Genomic DNA, 14023 nt, shown 5'->3' with positions numbered 1-14023 from the left:
AGGATAAAGAGGAGTGTGAAAATACAATGAACCAAATGGTTATCGATCAAAATAAAGATCTTGAATTGGAAGGCATTGAAGATTTAGAGGAGGCTGAGGAAGGAGAAATTCTTGAGGAAACAAATGGTCAACTCGATGAGATTGATATTTCAAAGGAGTCATAGAATGAATATTTTCAGACCCTTTTGAGACCCTTCTATCAAGATTTTTTTACATTTGAAAGTGTTTTAGAGTCTAACTGTATGGATCTGATTACTAATAAGAAAGAATCTAAACAAAAATAGGGTCAAATGAAGGAAATAGAGAAAAAATCTAACCCTAACCCTATACCAATAGGAGTTGAAACCCAAAGAAGTAAAATGGAAATTGGCTCTCTCAAATTGAAATTGAATGTTGGAGCTCTAGAGAAACCTGGTAGAAAATATACTAGGAAGACAAGAGAAAGTGAAAGACTACAGAATATTATTGATGGAAAATTGGCAACTATTCTAGATTTTACTCCTAAAAAATTATAATGAAAGTGATCGCCTAGAATATTAGAGGGATGAACAATATTCATAAACTTGATATTGTTTGAAATTTTGTTAGAGAGCACAAATCTAATATCTTAGTGCTCTAGGAAAGTAAAATGGAAAAAGACAAAGCTGAAAAGCTAAAATATTTTAGTAATTATTGTATTATGGCTAGTAGTTCTAAAGGTTCTTCTGGGGAAACGATGATTTTATGAAAGCAATCATTATTTTTTGGTACTTTTTTGGATGCTAATAAACATATTATGGTAGCTAAGATAAAGATTTTTGCCCAAAATAACTATTGGTATATAGTTAATGTGTATGCACCCAATAACAAGAATTCTAGAAAAAGATTTTCGGACTCTTTATCTAAGATTTAGAGTGATGATTATTATGGAAAATGGTTATTTCTGGGGGATTTTAATGTTCCTCTTTATGAACATGAAAAAAAGGTGGAAATGTTAGTGAACTGGAAGGTAGACTGGATTTAATTGACTTTATAAACAAGGAGGAATTGATGGACTTAGATCCTCAAGGGATTGATTTCACATGGAGTAATAAAAAAGTTGGAAATGATTGCATCCAAGCTCGCTTGGATAGAGTCCTAATATCTTCGGATTGGACTAAAGATTTTGTGTGTAATCTTAAGCCTATCCAGAAGATTTCTTTTGATAATTTTTTTCTTTTATTTCTAGCAGAGCCTATTCAAGCTATGAAGAACTTCCCATTCAGATTTGAGAAAATGTGGATATAGGATCCACAGTTTGAGGATCGACCAGAAGAATGGTGGAATACTAATATTGAAGGAATGACTTTATTTTGTGTGGCTTCTAAACTCAAGAATGTTAAAAACAAAGTTAGAGAATGGAATAAAAGATATTTTGGGAATATTTTTGAAAGTAAATCAAATATTAAATATGATATAAAAGTTATCCAAGAAATAATTCAGCAAGAGGGATACTCGATGGAATTGGTGAAGGAAGAAAATGAAAAATTTGTGGAGTGTCATGACATCACTTCTAAATAAGAGATCTATTGGTGATAGAGGTCGAAATCCATTTGGCTCGAAGCAGGAGACAAAAACACAAAAAATTTCCATTTGTCTACTTTGAAACACAAAGCCAAAAATTGTATTTCCAATCTCACTAAAGGAAGACATAAAATCACTAATAAGAATGATATTTCTAATGAAATGGTTTCCTTTTTTTCTTCCTTGTTGTCATCAAACCCAGATATTGATGAAATTAAATAGATTGAGTTGCTAGGTGCAATTCCTTCTTTGGTCACCTTTGAGTAGAATAAATTACTGTGTGTTATTCCCAAGGGAGAGGGAATCTTTAAAGTTGTTTTCTCACTTGAAAGAGATAAGTCACTAGGGTCAAATGGCTTCCCTATGATTTTCTTTTAGAAAGAGTGGAAACTAGTTAGAAAAGATGTATGTAATGTTGTTGAAAAATTCTATGGGGCTAAAAGAATACTGAAGGAAGTTAATTCTACCTTCCTTTGTCTGATTCCAAAGAAGATTGGAGCTGATTCTTCGAATCAGTTCAGACCTATTAGTCTCTAAAATTCAATTTATAAAATCATTTCTAAAGTCCTTACTATGAGATTGTTGAACTTTCTTCCTAATTTTATTTATGAGGAAAAGAATGGTTTTATTCCTGGTAGACAAATTCTTAACTCTATAATTTTTGTACATGAAATTATCCATTCTTTATCTCTTTCTAACAATCTGGGTTTTATTATGAAAGTTGATATAGCTAAATCCTATAATAGAGTTGAATGGTCTATCCTCTATAAGATCTTACATTCTTTTAGTTTTAGTGTCAATGTGATTAAGCTTATTATGCAGATGGTTTTGACACTTCTGTTGTTGTGCTTTTAAATGGGAAATCTACAAAAAAATTAAAACCCTCTAGTGGGTTGACGCAGGATAATTCTTTATCTCAAATTATCTTTACTACTATGGCTGATTGCTTGGGAAGTTGGTTTAAATGGGGAAATTCAAGGTTTGAGTGTTAGAAATATAAGAGGAGCAATTGAGAGTGGAGTGGTGAATCAATTACTACTAAAATAAATCCTAGATCCCTTAGATGTCAAATAAAATTCAGACTGATAAAAATAATTACTATTGATACTCAATAAGCATATAGAAATTGTTGTAACTCGATTAATACAGAATGTGTTTAACTTAGAAAATCTTAAGATATTGTCAGTAATTTACTTGCAAGAATGAAAGAAATAACATGAACACATATGACACTAGGATTTAACATGAAAACCCAATTTGGGAAAAAGCACCAATTGTAACTAGTCACTATTTTTTGCTCTTTTGAAGTGAGCCCTATTAGGAGCCAACCCTATTAAAGGTTACAAAACACACTGTTAAGTGTGACCCTATTAGAGGATTTAATCACCCTATTAGGAGTGGCCTTGTAAGAGGTCTTGAAAAAATTCAATAGAATTTCCACCTTATTACAGGGTTTATAAATGGCTGTTAAACCAACTCCATTAAGAGATTTTAGATCACTGCTACAATGGTTAGAGAGTAACAATGAAGTGACCTAATTGTGATACAATTGAATTGCTGATTAAAAATCTCTATTTTGGCTTATACTTGATCCTTCCTGATTGAATAACACTTTTCTACTCCACAAGGATACCTACTTATCCTTCAAGTTCATTTCCTCTCTTCTTATCTCTTCCAATTCATTCAACTTGCATACTTTGAAATCACAAATTGACCTTTTACTTATACCATCCAAATTGTCAAGTCGACTCAAATAAAAATTAGAGCAACAAATATTCATTACCTTAGTCAACTAGAATCTATATGTAAAAAAATTAATCTTTACATGCCAAAATAAGAAAATGCTTTGGCAACCGACCCAGCTCGGCAGAAACTAATTCTGAAGCAATTTCCTATGCTAACCAACAGGAGCTCAGTTAACACTACAAACTTAAAAAATTCCTTTGGTAGCTAAGTGAACTTGATTAATACTAGCTCTATTCAATTTTCCTTTGTTGACTAAGTGAACTTGGTAGATACTACCTTCTATACAGAGAAGCCTCAGGAACGCTCAGTAGACAAGGAAAATTGTCTTCACTGACCAAGTGAGCTTGGCATGCATCGACTATCAACTGATATGACATTTGTGTAATGTCAAATATAACACACAATTAATCAATTATATCCAACAATCTCCATCTTTGGCATTGATGTCAACACAATATGTCATAGCACAATGAAATTTTGAAAACAAGACTCCCTCTATCAAAAAAATTCTCCCTCTTTGATTTTACACAGAAAACTTCTCCTATAGTATATTTCCTCTGTGAATTGGAACTACTTAACTTCTCCTTCTTGGAATTAAAAAATTTTAGAAGGATGTGACAATAAACTTCTCCCTCTTTGACAACACATGCCAAAGACAATAACTCTTATTACTGTCAATGTACCTTGAGTACAAATTCATCTGCAATATGTCCTTGTCAATATTACATCAACTGATTGATCTTCAACTTAGTTCCTATTGATGCATCACTAAACTTTATTTAATGAGCTTCAAATAGGGGAATGACCCCTAGCTTACCTCTTAGATACAAAAATGCATCCTTAGGTAATGGCTTGGTCAATATATCTGCAATTTGTTCTTTTGTATGCAAATATGCTAATTTTATTTCTTTGCCATATGTCTTGTACTAATTCTCTTACAAAGTGATATTTTATAGAAATGTGTTTTGTTTTGAAATGCATCACTAGATTCTTTGATATGTTGATTGCACTGATGTTCTCACAAGACATGACTATTGGCTCTTTGATTTCAACCTTCATTCCTTCCAACAATGGTTTGAACCAAATAATGTTAGAGCAATTTCTAGCTATAGTCACATTTTCTTCTATTGTTGTGGACAGAGATGTGCAATTTTTATTATTGCTTGTCCAAGATACCAGCCTTTTACCGAAAAAGAATGCTCCACCACTAGTATTTTTTCTATCATCAAGATTTCCTGCCCAATCAGCATTAGTAAATACTTTTAAGTCAAGATTGCCTCTAAGTTTGTACCATAAGCCATAGTATTCAATACCTTCTAGATATCTCAAGATTCTTTTTATTTCCATCATGTGGTTTTCTCTAGGTTTTGTTGAGAATTTTGCCACTATCCCAACTAGTAAGGAAATATCAAGCCTTGTATGTACTACATACTCTAATCTCCCAATCATTGATCTATATAAGGTCTAATCTACTTCTTTGGAGTCACCATCTTTGGTAAGCTTAAGTCTAGTCCACATGGAGGTTCCAACTAGTTTTGAATCTTCCATTCCAAATTTCTTGTGTATCTCTTTGATGTACTTAGATTGTGTGATATAGATACCATTTTTGTTCTCTTGTATCTACAATCCAACAAAAAAAATTATTTCACAAAACATGGAAATCTCAAATTCTTTATACATTTGTTCTGAGAATGCTTTGCACAAGTCATCATTTCTTGTAAATAGAGTATCATCCACAAATATTTCTGCCAACACAATCTTCTTATCTAGTCCTTCCTTGACATATAGTCTACTGTTATCATTTGTTCTTTGAAAACCAATCTGTATCAAATAATTATGTAATATTTCATACCAGGCTCTAGGAGCTTGTTTTAGACCATATAGTGCTTTGTGTAATTTGCAGACCATGTTCCTTTTGTCAAGATCAACAAAACCTTCTAGTTGTTTAATGTATACTTCTTCATCAAGAATTGCATTCAATAATGTAAATTTAACATCCATTTGATATACTTTGAATCCTCTGTAAGCTACATATGCTAGTAAAGTCTTAACACCTTCTAATCTTGCAACAAGGGAAAAAGTCTCATTATAATCAATACTTTCTTCTTGAGAATAGCCTTTACATACCAACCTTGCTTTGTTTCTTGACACTTTTCCATCTTCATTCAGCTTATTTTTGAATACCCATTTTGTACCAATCGCATTTTTATCTTTGGGCCTAGGAACAAGAGCCCAAGTTTTATTCTTTTCTATTTCTTCATTCATAGCCTCAATCCAAGTTTCATTTTCTAGTGCATCCTTAACACTTCTAGGTTCAAATTCAGAAAGTAAACATGTACCTTTTAGTTATCTTCTTGTTATTGTTCCATCTGATTTGTCTCTAATGATCTGATCAAGTGCATGATGCCTTCTAACATATTTAGCCAATACAAGTTCTTTGACTTTTGAATGAATTGCACTAACTTCATTTTGAATCTCAACTTCAGGCTTGGGTCCTTCTATCTGTGGCTTGAGTCCTTCAAACTCGGTATGCACTAACTTGGTAGCCTCTTAATGTGACTCAAGTCCCTGTGACTCAGTTTGCACTTCTTGCAACTTGACAACTGTTGGAGACTTGGAGAGCTTGGGAAATGAAGTCTCATTTTTGTCAAATATGTTTGGAAATGTATCAAGTTCATAGTAAACAAATCTTCTAAAATATTCTAGGTCCTTTTTCCTTTCTTCTTCACTCTTTTCTGCAAATTCATCAATTCTCACATGTGCACTTTCTATGATTTTGGGAGTGGATAAATTCAGACATTTGTATGCTTTACTTCTACAAGAATATCCTAGAAATATACCTTCATCACCTTTTACATCAAATTTTCCTTTTCTAGATTCCTTCAAGATATAACATTTGTTGCCAAATACTTTCAAGTATCTTACATTGGGTTTGTAGCCATACCATAGTTCATAGGGAGTTTTGTTTGAGTCCTTCAACTGAACTCGGTTCAAAGTATGAACAACGCTGATAGCTTCCTTCCAATATTTAATAGCAACATTCTTCTTAATCATTAGTGTCCTTGCATAATCCATGATGGATCTATTTCTTCTTTCAACTATTCCATTCTACTCAAGAGTACCAGGGGCTAATACTTGTCTTTTGATTCCCATTTAAATGTAGAGATTGTTGAACTCATTTGAGATGAATTCACCATCTCTATCTAATCTTAATATTTTAACCTTTTTCTAGTTTCTTTTTCTACTCTTGCCAGATACCATTTGAATTTCTCAAAAGCTTTTGATTTTTCTTTTAGATGCATAATGATCATCATTCTAGAATAGTCATCAACAAAAAGAATGAAAAAAAATTCTCCACTATAACTTTCTATTCCAATGGTTCCACATAAATCAGTATGCACAATTTCCAAAATATCTTCTTTCTGATAATTTTTTCCCTTAAAACTAGTCTTTCCCATTTTACCAATTTGGCATTTTTTTGCATAATCCAACATCAAGCTTCTTCAAACTAGGAATACCTCTTACTCTTCTGAGTTTTCTTATCTTCACCATATTGTCAAATTTTACATGACATGCTCTTATGTTCCATAACCAACTTTCTTCTACTTGAGCAATAAAACATAAACAATCACCAAGATCAAGATAAAATAGGTTACCTTTTGTTTGTTTGCCTGATCCAATCAAATTTCCTTTATTATCTGACAGTCTTGCCTTGCCATTCATGAACTCTACCTTGAATCCAATGTTGTTCAATTGTGCCACACTCAGTAAACTATATTTTAGTCCTTCAACCTAATAGGCATTGTCACATACAAGTTCATTGGTTAATGAGATATGGCCTTTTCCTTTTATGCAACAAGATTCATTGTTTCCAAACCATACACTACCTCCATCATAGTGTTTAAAATATTCAAACTTAGTTTTATCTCTAGTCATATGGTGAGAATATCCACTATCTATGATCCATGTATCATTTTTACTAACATGAGAGACAAGTGTCATCTTATCTCCTTCATCATCAAATTCATCTTTTGCATCAATATACACTATTTCATCTTCATTGTTATCAAAATCTTTAGCCATAAAACAAGTTTTCTTACCTTTGTCTTTGTAGGATTTGTGACCTTTGAATTCCTTCTTGCCTTTGTACTTTTGGCTTTTATTCTCTTCCTTTCTTTCTTTCTTTGGACACCTAGTAGCAATATGACCAATTTCTTCACAAAAAAAATAGATTAGAGGAATTTTACCTTTGTACTTCCCTTTGCTCCTGGAATATTTCTTTCAAGTAGGGCTTCAACAATTTCAAAATCACTATCTGAACTTTCTTCAGTTTCTTGCTCACATCCTAATTGATTATCTTTTATTTTCTTGCCTTTTTTCTCTGAGTGAGAGTTTAGCTTCAAATGTAGACTCAATATTCTTGGAAGTAGGAACATAGTTGTCAAAGTTGTCTAGTTCAAAAGTTGTCAATCTTCCTACTAGGGCATCCAAGCCTATCTTATTATTTGGATCACATCTCTTTTCTTGAATAGTAGACACTCTAATTGCATAGATGGGAAGTAGACTTCTAAGTGTTTTTCTTACAATAGTTTCCTCTTTGATTTTGCCTCCAGATGCTTTGATTGCACTGACATTGGCCTTAATTCCTTCCACATATTTTGCAATGTTTTCATCTTCTCTCATTCTCATATGATCAAATCATCCTCTAAGGCTTCCTACTTTGGCTCTTCTTACATTGTCATCACCTCGATAGATTTATTTCAGTTTGTTCCACATATCAAAAGCAATTTTATAGTCTTTGACATCATCAAATTCAGTATAACTGAGAGCAGAAGTAATATTGATCATCATGATGTTATGGTTTTCTTAGCAATATCTTCAACTAATAATGTTCTACTGGGAGTTTAGATATTTTTAGCCTGAATCACTAATGGTAGTTAGATGAAGCCTCATAAGTTCTTGCCATGTTGTAAAGTTGTCTCTGTACAGCTTTAAAATATCTCTTTTGTAAGACATCTTGATCTTTAGCTTAGGTCCTTGAAACCTTCTCTACAAGCACCAAAAACTCTACTACCAATTGTCAAAAATATAAGAGGAGTAACTAAGAGGGAATGGGTGAATCAATTACTACTAAAATAAATCCTAGACCCCTTAGATGTCAAATAAAATTTAGACTAATAAAACTAGTTACTACTGATACTCGATAAGCATACAAAAATTGTTATAACTCAATAAATGCAGAATGTGTTTAACTTAGTAGATCTTAAGATATCATCAATAATTTACTTGCAAGAATGAAAGAAATAACATGAACACATATGACACCAGGATTTAATGTGGAAACCCAATTTGGGAAAAACCACCAATTGTAACTAGTTACTTTTTTTCACTCTTTTGAAGTAAGCCCTATTAGGAGCCAACCCTATTAAAGGTTACAAAACACACTATTAGGTGTGACCCTGTTAAAGGATTTAATCACCTTGTTAGGAGTGGCCTTGTAAGAGGTCTTTAAATAATTCAATGGAATTTCTACCTTTTTAGAGGATTTACAAATGTTTGTTAAACCAACTCTATTAATAGATTTTAGATCATTGCTACAATGCTTAGAGGGTAGCAATGAAATAACCTGATTGTGATGCAACTAAATTTTTGATTACATATCTCTGTTATGGCTTATACTTGATCCATCCTGATTGAATAACACTTTTCTGCTCCACAAGGATACATGATTATCCTTCAAGTTCACTTCCTTTCTTCTTATCTCTTCCAATTCATTCAACTTGCATACTTTGAAATCACAAATTGACCTTTTACTTATACCATCCAAATTTTCAAGTTAACTCAAATACAAATTGGAGCAACCAATATTCATTACCTTGGTCAACTAGAAACAATAGGTAAAATAATTGAGCTTTACATGTCAAAATAAGAAAATCATTTGGTAGCCAACCCAGCTCGATAGAAACTAATTCTGAATTGATTTCTTGTGTTAACTAATAGGACCTTAGTTAATACTGAGAACTTACAAAATTCCTTTGGTAGCCAAGTAAACCCGGTTAATACTAGCTCTGTTCAATTTTCCTTTGCTAACCAAGTGAGCTCAGTTAACACTCTTTTCTACATAAATTCCTTCGACACTTGAGTGATCTCAGTAGATACTACCTTCTATACAAAGAAGACTTAGGAATGCTCAGTAGACAAGGAAAATTATCTTCACTAACCAGGTGAGCTTGACATGCACTGTCTATCAACTAATATGACATTTGTGTAACATCAAAGGCAACACACAATTAATCAATTGTATCCAACATTGAGACCTTCATCTCATCCTCTTATTTGTTCTCATGAAAAAATTTTGGCTCATACTATTTTCCTTGGTAAATTTGATGTAAGGGAGGTGATAAATCTTAAAAAGCCCGTAATCTTTACTCCTCTTAGACTATTGATTAATTGGAACAAAGGCTATTCATTTTTTATTTAATACATTTTTTAGACAAGGAAAGATTGCAAAGATCCTTGGTTGTTCTATAGGATCTCTTCCATGTACTTATCTTGGTCTCCCCTTGGGGCTTGCTACTTCGGATAACTTTTGGGAGGATCTTGTTAATAAATTCAATAAAAAACTTGTGTGGTGGAAAGGTAATATGCCAAGTCAAGCTGGTAAAGTTACTCTTGTCAAAGCTTGTCCTCAAATTATTTCTACTTATGTTTTGAGCCTCTATAGGATTCCATCTAAATTTGTAGATGTTATTGATAAAATTCAAAGGAATTTTCTTTGGTCTTGAACAAAGGAAAAGAAGAGAATGGCCTTGATAGCTTGGGAAAAGATCTATAAACCCAAGTTGGAAGGTGGATTTGATATCAAATCTATAAAAATTATTAATAAATCCTTATTAGCTAAACAAGGATGGAGAGTCTATTGTGATAATAACGAATGGAGTTCCATTTAGAAACAAAAGTACCTTTATGAGGCTCCTTCTTTTTCTATTTTTCTATCCTACCTTAATGTTCCTTCATCTTTTTCCATTCGGAATGCGATCTAGGGAGATAAACATATTTTAAATAAAGGATGTAAATGCAAAGTGGGTAATGGGAGTAAAGTCATATTTTGGGATGATGAGTGGCTCTTGGATCATCTTTTGATTGAGGATTTCAAAGATTAGACTTTTGTTGATATATGTAAACAAACTTATGGTGACTTTTTGGAGAATTATTGGATTAACAATGAATGGGTTAATATTGCTGAGATTAATCATGATTTTTCTAGCATCTGGTTGGATTTGAATGCTTATAGCCTTTATCTGCAAAAAAGAGGATATTATAGTTTGGGTAATTGAACCTATAGGATGCTTCAAGGTCTCCTCTATTTTTAGATCTGAGCAAAAATGAAATCCTCTAGTGTGGGCTACAACATGGATTAAAAGAATTATTCCTGAAATCAATTTTTTTTGGACTATGCTTCAAAATTTAAAAAATTGACTTTGGATAACTTACAAAAAAAAGGGGTTTATTTGGTCAATAGATGTTGTCTTTTCAAGGTGGATTCTTAACATATGAATCACCTCTTTTTAAACTACAAGTTCAACTAGAATGATTGGAGTCATCCCCTTCACTACTGTAATATTGATTGGGTTCAACATAATAACATTGATCAATGCTTTTAGCGTTGGACATGTCCCACAAAGGATGTTAATATTGGTTTTCTTTTAAATATTTCTCTTCCTCATCTCTTGTGGGGTATCTAGAAAGAGAGAAATAATAGAATTTTTAGAAAAAAGGAAACTCTTGATTGGGTTTTGGGGCAAAATATTATCAGAGCCATCAAAGATAACTTCAAATCTCAAAGGAAAATGTTTGATGCTACCCAAATAAGTAATCCTATGAATGTTAAAGATACTATGATAAAATAGGATGAACATAGATAGTATGTAAAATGGAAATCTCCACCTTTAGGTTGGATTAAAGGTATTTCTAATGGTTCAGCTAAAGGGAATCCTTGAAAAGTGGGATGTGAGGGTATTTGGAGAGACTACTATAGTAGGATAGTGGATGTTATTGCAATACCTATAGGCAAGTCCACTAGTCATAAAGTTGAGGCTATGACTGTTTTGTTCACTACAAGGATGGCTATGGAATCTAGATTTCAAAATTTATGGTTGGAAGGAGATTCTATTAATATTATTAACATGTTGACTAATAAGATTTTGATAACGTGGAGTATTGAGGGAAGTTTAATGGAAATAAAAGACATTATGACAATTTATGATAATTTTTTTAACTCTCATATTTTTGTGAGGGCACTGGCTAGACTACAAATCAAGTGGTCTATAGGAAAACAAAGTTAAGATGGCAAGATGACCTAAGAAAGGAAGTTGAGATGACAAAAATTGTTAATTATGAAAAGACATGTGCTATCGAAGGAATGATCACTAAAGATTGAGGATTTTATGAGGGGAAGTGATGGGTTTATGGTGGACTTTTTGTGTATCCCAAGGAGGTACCTTTGTGAAAATATGGATTATACTTGGCATGTATGTATGGTTAAAAGTTTCTTGGAAATCAAATACACTTTACTTTTCTTTTTGATTTTCACTTCTCAAAGTAATTGCAGGTACAAAGCCAAATATGAGATGGGAGCGGAACCAAGAAAGAAAGAGTCAAATAAATGCAAGGAATGGAAGGTGAATTTGGTTTTGTGGGATATTCTACATAGAGGGAAAGTAATGGCGTATATTGAGCAAATTCATGGGTATAAGCCCCACATTATAAAGTATTTTTTCAAAAATTGAATAGAAGATAGGGTTATGCTACATGGGGTTACTATGAAACTATCTAAGGAATTTATCACAGAGATTATGGGTCTTCCAATGGAGGGACAAAATCAGTAAGGAGATCAGCATTTTGAATGTTGCCTTCAAGAAATTTCCAAAAAAGTGATGAAGAGCAGAAAAGGCTAGAGAAGAGTGGCAACTTCTACAACTTCAACTAGATTAAGGTTATTTGGAGGGATGTTTTATCATGCATTCATGAGTATTTCATCCTTGATGGTATATCTAAGAGAGTCCACAAGTTTCATTTTGTGTTCTTAAATCATTTTAGGTACAAAGATAGAGTCTCTTTCCTATTTTATTTGAAATACTCTTTGTTTCAAAGTCTCCAAGCCCATAGGAAGGAGTCATGTCTTGTACTCCATGAGGGTTTAATTTTACTTATTGAAAATTATTATAAAAACAAGATTGTTAAACCCTTTCTGCTTATGGAGAAAAAGTAGAAAGTGACTAGTAATGAACCTCACTCAAAGAAATTTAAGGTTAAAAGTGAGGAGGGTACTAGTGATAGCAAGAGTACCAAAAAGGGCAATAAAGGGGAGATTAAAAAGAAAAATGTGGAGGAAGTTATAAATTCTAAAAATTCTACTAAAGATGATGCTAATATGGAAATGGGGGACCTCAGGTTCAAACTTGAATGGTTACTCTAGGAGCAGAGGCATGTCTACCAACAAGGATTATGTGGAGGATAGTAAAGATAGGAAATTGAGTGAAATGCAAGGTCAAAAGATTCAGGGGATGAAGAGGGGAAACATAATGATCACCCTTCCCCTTCTAAAAGGAATTCTAGTGAGGAGAAAATGGACATGGATACTAAAAAGAACAATAGGGTAAAGTCATTGTCATGAAAGAGCACAACTTGAGCAAGGAAAATAAAGACAAGCCTAATGACAAGCAAGATGCAAACACCAAGCTCCAAGTCAATACAAAGGAGAATAAGGATACCACTATTGACTCTATGAATAGGGTAGATGATGGGTGTAGGGATGAGACTCATCAAGAAATTTTAACTTTCCTTCACACTATGAAGCTCAAAGCCAAGGCATACCTTCAAGGTAATTCTTGGATATACAATGAGATAATGGTGCTTAAGAAAAAAGTCGGGGATATTTAAAAAGAGATGGAACACAAACATGCTATGAGAGCCCATCTAGAAAACCAAGTTGGTAACATTCTTGAAAAACTTAAGGAGTATGAGCTAGAACTATATTAATTAATTAAGGATAGTGGGCAAAGGATGGAGTTGGTTACTTCTAGTTTATGTGTTGCAGTGGCTAGTTTGGGAAAGAAAATCAATAGGAGATTATGTCTCTAGATACTATTGGTGTGAAGAGTCTAGGAGGACCAAGTAAGAGAACTAGGAAGAGTGTGAGGAAAAATATTACTGAGGTGCCTGAGGTTCCTATCTCTACCATAACTTTGATATTATCCAAAGTACTACAGAGGTAGGTAAGGAGGTCAAGAAGGTCATAAAAGAGTTGTTGTGGGTGATGGTCGTGGTTGCTAGTGTACTGGTTGATGGTCTGTGTTGTTTCATGGGTTCTAATTTTATTTCCACCTTTTTGTTTAAACTTTAGGTTCCACTTCCTTGTAAAACTTGGATGTTTTTTCTTCTTGGATTACTCTTGTGGTTTTAGATCCCTATAAAACCTAATTTTATTATGTTTGTTTCGTAAACTTTAGGTTTTAAGTCCTTGTAAAACCTGGTGGTTCTTAGTGTTGGTCTTTAACTTTTATTAAAGGGTTTTACGTCCCTTTAAAACCTATTTTTTGCCTTAATCTAAAACAATACCAAAAGTAAAATAATTCCTTGTATTGAAATCTCACCCTCTATCAGTAGATTTCAACTTCTATATAGGTTACAAAAATTTTCTCTAATCAACAAATAGTCAACTCATCCTTATGAC

Source organism: Cupressus sempervirens, chromosome 8 (assembly GCF_028749045.1).
Source record: "Cupressus sempervirens isolate cs-2001-9-10 chromosome 8, ASM2874904v1, whole genome shotgun sequence".
Taxonomy (NCBI): Eukaryota; Viridiplantae; Streptophyta; class Pinopsida; order Cupressales; family Cupressaceae; genus Cupressus; species Cupressus sempervirens.
The sequence above is the reverse complement of the archived record's forward strand: the minus strand, read 5'-3'. Positions refer to the sequence as shown.